The sequence below is a fragment of the Grammomys surdaster genome, unplaced genomic scaffold (assembly GCF_004785775.1).
Source record: "Grammomys surdaster isolate TR1022 unplaced genomic scaffold, NIH_TR_1.0 141, whole genome shotgun sequence".
Taxonomy (NCBI): domain Eukaryota; kingdom Metazoa; phylum Chordata; class Mammalia; order Rodentia; family Muridae; genus Grammomys; species Grammomys surdaster.
Window position 1 is genome coordinate 6,721,336 of NW_021604599.1, and position 6,317 is coordinate 6,727,652.

A 6,317-nucleotide genomic window follows, 5' to 3' on the forward strand; every position below is an offset into this window, starting at 1 on the left:
TCTGTAATCGGCACCTTTGGTCTATTCAACTTACTTCCTCATATACGAACTTCACCCTATTGGTCTTTGCCTCCCAACTAGATGCTATAGTTATATCTATTACAATTATGGTCAGTTATACTGTTTTTCTTAATTACATGAGTATGAGTTATTGCATATACAGATACAAGTATGTAGGGAGCGTCATCATACTCATTTCTAAATTAACTATGATAAAGTCAAGAATTTTTTTTTCCAAAATCACTAATATTGGTTTGGTCTGACTTTGTAGGAAACATCTCTTGGCCACTGGTTGATGACAATCTTAAGTGAACGAGTTGAGGGACACGGCCAATGGAAAAGCCATGCTGAACCCCTAGGACTGTGTTTTGAAAAACATGGAGACTAGATAATGAAGTAAGGCCCATTGCTTCATTCCATAATGAAGCCTTTACTGACCTAGGCATATAAGTTCACTCTGAAAAATGTGTGTCACATGGTCAAGCCACTGGCCACCAATACAAGTGGGAGAGAACTGAGGAAGGAATATTTAAGTGATTCTGGGTTAAAAGCTATTGAAGGAATCAGTAACTTCAAAAACCCATGCCATAGAAGGCTATTCTAGCAGGAGCCGAAGATACAACCACTAGGTGGAAGATTTAGGAGTACAAAACTCCCAGTTTGGTGTGTATATGAAGCATGTGTGTTCAACATTAAATGCCTACATCAGAAATGCTTTAGAAAGGTTTCCACCTTAAGTAGAAACCACAAGCCAGATGTAGAAGCATATGCTTGTTATCCCAGCACTAGGGAAATAGCAACATGAGGATCAGTACAAGGTCATCCTCCTCAGCTCCAAAATGAGTTCAAGACCAGCTTGGTCTACATGAGACCACACGTTATAACAAAAAAAAGAAGGAGGAAGAGTGGGGAAGAGAGGGAGGGGATGAAGGGGAGGGGGAGGGAGAGGAGGAAGAGAAGGAGAGAAGGCAAGAAGAAGAAGAAGAGGAGGAGGAGGAGGAGGAGGAGAAGGAGGAGGACACAGCTGTAGTGAGATGGTCCATAAGAGTTCCCCATGCTCCTTCCTCCTGTACTGAAATGGAGGAGATCCTGGTCTCCCCCTGCCTGCTAAGAAAAAGAGCACCTTTAGGTCCAACACACACAAGCCATACTTATTTTCTGAACCAGCCACAGTGAGCTTCATCTATGGTAGGGAACCCAAATACTCACAGCAGGCAGGCAAGTAGCTAGTTGTCTGTTTCAAACTGAGAAAGGGAGCATTAGAATAAAAGTCTAGTTCAGAACTAAGTCCAGAGACTGCTCAGCATATCACACTCTAGTGATTTTTAAAATATTATGTCAGGGAAATTGAAACAACTCATTTCCAACCTCTGATGCTTAGCACCAACGATGGCACTGAAGAATTCTGGTTTACTTTGATCTGTTCGCTAGGGCTACAAGTCAAAGTTGAGTAGTCTGGACTTCAAGTCTGAAGGACTGACTTCAGTAAGAGTTAACGGCTGCTTTTCTATCAGCTGTTTTCCCTGGTCTCTACTCCGCCATGGTTTCTCTAGTTTTTTATATCCATTCTGTAAACTACACGTACATATAGTCTAATTATTGTTGATTCAAATTATGAAGTCTGAGAGTTCATACGAAAGGATTTGTGCTTGCCGGTAGGTAACTACTAAAAGGAACCAAGACTACTACTTGGTCAGTTGCAGCCAAAGCAGCTGACATAGCTGGTGGGTTTATTGTTACTCAATTAACTGTGACATTGTAGAAACGCACAAACATGTCTGTTTCTGAGCTAGTGCACCTATAAAATTATCTTTTAAAAACCTATGTTCACCAAGTAGCTCTACTCAACTTTTCAATCGTCTAGTTGTTTACTAAATTGTCTAGTTGTTTAAATTTAAATCTAGAAAGTGAAAAAAAATGTCACTTTTGAGAAACAAAAAGCTGATGTGAAGCCACTAGAGGCTTTCATCCTGAGTTCTCTGTACTTTGATGAAGCTTCTTATCATTTCAACCTCCCAAGACATCAAACTGCTCTTGCCTCTGTCCCCAGTACCTTCTGGGGGATTTGCATGAGTTTTCTAGCAGAAGTGAATGGTGGAAATTGGAACATTACCCAAATCTGGAGTCATTCAAAGAGCTGTGCTGCCCCCCCCAACCCCCACACATGCTTACAGTATCTCCCAAGTCCCAAGCTTAACCGGAGGGACTTTAGACTCCGGCAGTATTCTTTGCAATTGGAAGCACATTTCTCGAGTTGTGAGTCATCTTGGACATCCAGCATGTGCTTTGCCTGCCAGAACACCCATCTTCCTCACCCTCCCTACCCACTCCTTCAAGACACCTTTGATAATTGGACCAGGTGCCCATGAGAGGAAGAGGAGGAGAAGTCATTCTCCTGACCCTACAAACCATCTGTTCACACCTGGCAGCTCGTGCTTTGATTATCCTCAACTCTGGTTGGGCAACTACAGATGTCTCTAATTTTCACAAAGCGAAGGAGCCCTTGTCTGGAGTAAATGAGATAGATAAATTAGACAGGGGAGGGAAGGAGTCAAAGGTGTCTCCCCACTACTTTTCATCTGTGGCAATCCGAGGCTCTAATCTATTGTACAAATGTCTGCACACAGCATGCCCATGCTTGCTTGTAAACTTGCAGGCAAAAATCTCACCTGGAGACAGTGAATAATGTCTGTTTCATGCCTTTTGCCCCTAATATACTTTCTGTTTTGAAGGCATCATATGGATTAAGTTAGTAACACCCATCCTCACGTTTTCAAGCCACTATCTTCCCCTAAATCATCCCTCTTTGGAACTTGGCAGGTGATCACACCTTGTTCCATTTCATGCCACTGCTTCCCATGAGCAAATTAGTCTTGCTTCACAAATCACAGGCTCTTTTCCTGAGTGAAACACCTTCCAAATTACAGGAACTCTTCCCTCCAAGGTGTCAAAGTTCTGCTTTCTAAAGTCTGTGGTGTCCCACCGAGGGGCTTCATTGTTTTAAAACAACACGTCTTGCTCCATCTCCTTGGCTGATGGTATTATCATAAAAGCTCCAGAAGAGACTTCGCCAAGCCTATGACAACTTCATCTCCACATTTAACAGGGTATCTTCTGGGCAAGGCTGCAGGTGGCCCCAGCCTTCCAGCCTTCAGAGGGACAAAGCTTTACCTGAAGCTGCAGAGAGAAGGGAAACAGACTGTCAGCATTGGCCCAGTGTAGTTTACAAAGTTAAACCACAACTGCTTGTAATTTGCCAGCTCATTCCAAACCACGGTCAGACCAAATACAACCAGATGCGGCAGTTTCATGTAAATAGATACCACAGATGGGTCAAGGAATGTGTGTCCTTCTCTTGCTCCTATCAAATACCTCATGCTTACACTGTCCTGTCTCCCTACATCGTCATTTTTCTGTCCCCTCACAGAAAATCACCTTAGCACTCCTATAGAATTACATTCTACCTAATGCAATTTTGTTCAAGTTGGGTAAAAGGACCAACCCCAAGATCCATGGCATTCAAGGTGAATGTTTGACAAAGCCTAGCCAGTAAGGTCATTCCTTCATCCATATACATATATATAGCCATAGTATATGTGACCCAGATATGAGCACTTCATAAAGTATAGGGAAAGAGATGTATTATTTACACAAAATTTCTAAGCCAATAAAATATAAGCCTGAGTCTGCCTATGAATAATTTTGTCACCAAGAATCAAAGGCCAAGAAAAAAATCTGTGTGAGGATAGCACCCTTGAAGTTGGAAGCTCTGTCAACATAGGGAGGTAAGCCAGGTGTGGTAACATATTACTGTACTCCTAGCACTTGAGAGTAGACTCAAGAATACCAGGAGTTCAAGGTCATCCCCAGCTACACAGATGTTGTAAGCTAGCCTGTGCAATGTAATACCCTGTCTCAAATACACAAACTCAAAGATGAGGCATAGATGTGAATACACTGTTTAAGGAGTGTGTGCAGCCATTAAAACACATGAACCAATCAGTGTGCTCCTGGCTTAAGACAATTTTACCTACGTTTCTATCTGAGTACAAATTCTGCTAAACACCCAGTGACAGGAAGGAAGAGTCATTGGCTGTCCCACATAATTCATGCACTGACTCACTTTTAAATCACATGTCCAACATGTTAAAGCCTAAGTTTGATGTGACACACTATCTTTACTCTGATGGTTTACTTTCAAGAATCCAATTTTAACCTGATTCTTGATTTGAATGGTTTGCAGAGTTCCAAGTATATCAAGGATTATTGAGTTCATTTTTACTAAGAAATGAAAGTACATGGATTTGTACCAAAATCCAGGATCTTCACACAGTTCCCACCCGTGAGCTTCTGTTCCTGATATGGAGCTTATTCCCATTACATTGATGAAAAGCACTAAATTTGTGCCTAATAAATCTGCCAGAAAGGAATATGGTGGCCACATGTTATTTATTCACACACAGAGTCTGTCCCTCTGAGGTGGTTTTGGAAAACCCCTCCCCGTCTATATCGCCTACATGACTGATGAGATTTTCACATATAGGATGCTTGCTTTCAGCCCCAGGCAGGACCACAAGATGCAAGATGGCCCAGTCAGTGAATTACTCCTCAGTCCAACTCTGTAGCTCCTCCTGTCATCTCCATGCCTCAGGGTTCTGCTGGTTTTCATCTGCATTCACTCCTAAGTTGATCTTGGTCAGCCTTGTAGCTTCCAACACCACCCATCTGCCGTTAGCTTCCAGTTTACAGACTCCACTCCAGACCTGCCTGCGAGCCTCAACTGCCTACTGCATGGCCCATTTACTCTCACTGATACTTCCATCAGCTCTCACCCTAACAAACATATCCAAGCCAGGCTTCCCAATGCCCTCAACCCCAGATTAGCTCTTTCCTGCAACCTGTTCCATCTTGGAAAGTTATCCAGGCCAGAAGACTCAGGAATCACCAAGGACTAATCTCTTTCCTTCAATCCCATATCCCTACTGCCATCAAATCCTGACAGCCATTTCTTCATAATCCTGAACTATTTGTTCCTCTTGGCAGCACGGAGCTCACTCTTGTTCAGGCCTAAACAATCTCCCCCGCCTGGAAAACTGCAGCAGCTTTGTTACCCCCCTTTGCTCCACCCACCCATGTTTCCTGTATCCTCCATCCAACAGTTAAAGCACTCCTCTGAGAATGCAAGTCATGGGGCTGGAGAGACACTCCATGGTTAAGAACACTTACTACTATTGCAGGGGACCTGAGTTCAGTAAGCTTCCAGGACATTGGGGGCATCATCTATCTGTTCACAACTGTAATCTGAAAACCTACAACAGTGGTTGCACTCAAGTGGGAAATGACTGAGGAATAACCATGGTTTTCATAGAAGAAAGCTGTTGTAGCTGCTTCCGAGACCAAGGCCTGACAGAAAAGCAACCGTTAGCAGCTGCCTCTGCAGTCTGAGCGCTCCTCTGCTTTACATGGAGTTTGCTTTACATGGAGTCTTCTGTTTCTCTGCACGACCCAGATCCAGCCAGTAAGTTTCACTCCCACAAGATTGCCCAGTGATTAGGGGAACTGACTTAAACATAACAACGGACAGTTTCTCCCTGTGACTTTCCTGAGGTGAACATCATACTGCTCATGTTAAACCTTATTCATTTAGCAAAAGCATCCTTTCTCTAGAAAACAAAGATGTCCATCTCTATCTTTTCCCTTCAGAGAGCATCTGGGCATTGAATGTTCCACAGTAACTTGAACTCATTGTGGTAGGACACCAGTGTTGTCCCTTATCTCCCTAATGTGAAACATTAACTCAAAATAAACCATAATATCTAAAACAGTTTCTTGAAAATACTACAAAATCCTTGTGGTTTTAGGTTGGGCAGATATTTTCCTAGCTAGGCATAGAAAGCATAAACTATTACAGAAAATGTTATAACTCAGCTGTGAAATAGTATCCCTCCAAAGGCTCATGTTTAGAAAACTTAGTCCAAAATGATAGTGCCATTTAAGAAGGTTCTGGAAATTTTAGACAGTAGCTGAAGCAAGCAAGTCCTTGGGAAGATGTCCTTGAGGTCTGTACCTTGATTCTTGGTTAATAGTCATCTCTTTCTTTTTTTCTCGCTCTCTCACTGCATGTGTGTGCCACACACTTCCCTCCTTCTTTCCTGTCAGCTACCATGATGTTCTGCCTCACCACACACCTAGAATCAATAGACACAAGGACTATAGACTGAATGCTGTGAACTGTGAATGCAAATAAATCCATTATTGTAAGAAGGGAAGAAGGAGAGAGAGAGAGAGAGAGAGAGAGAGAGAGAGAGAGAGAGAGA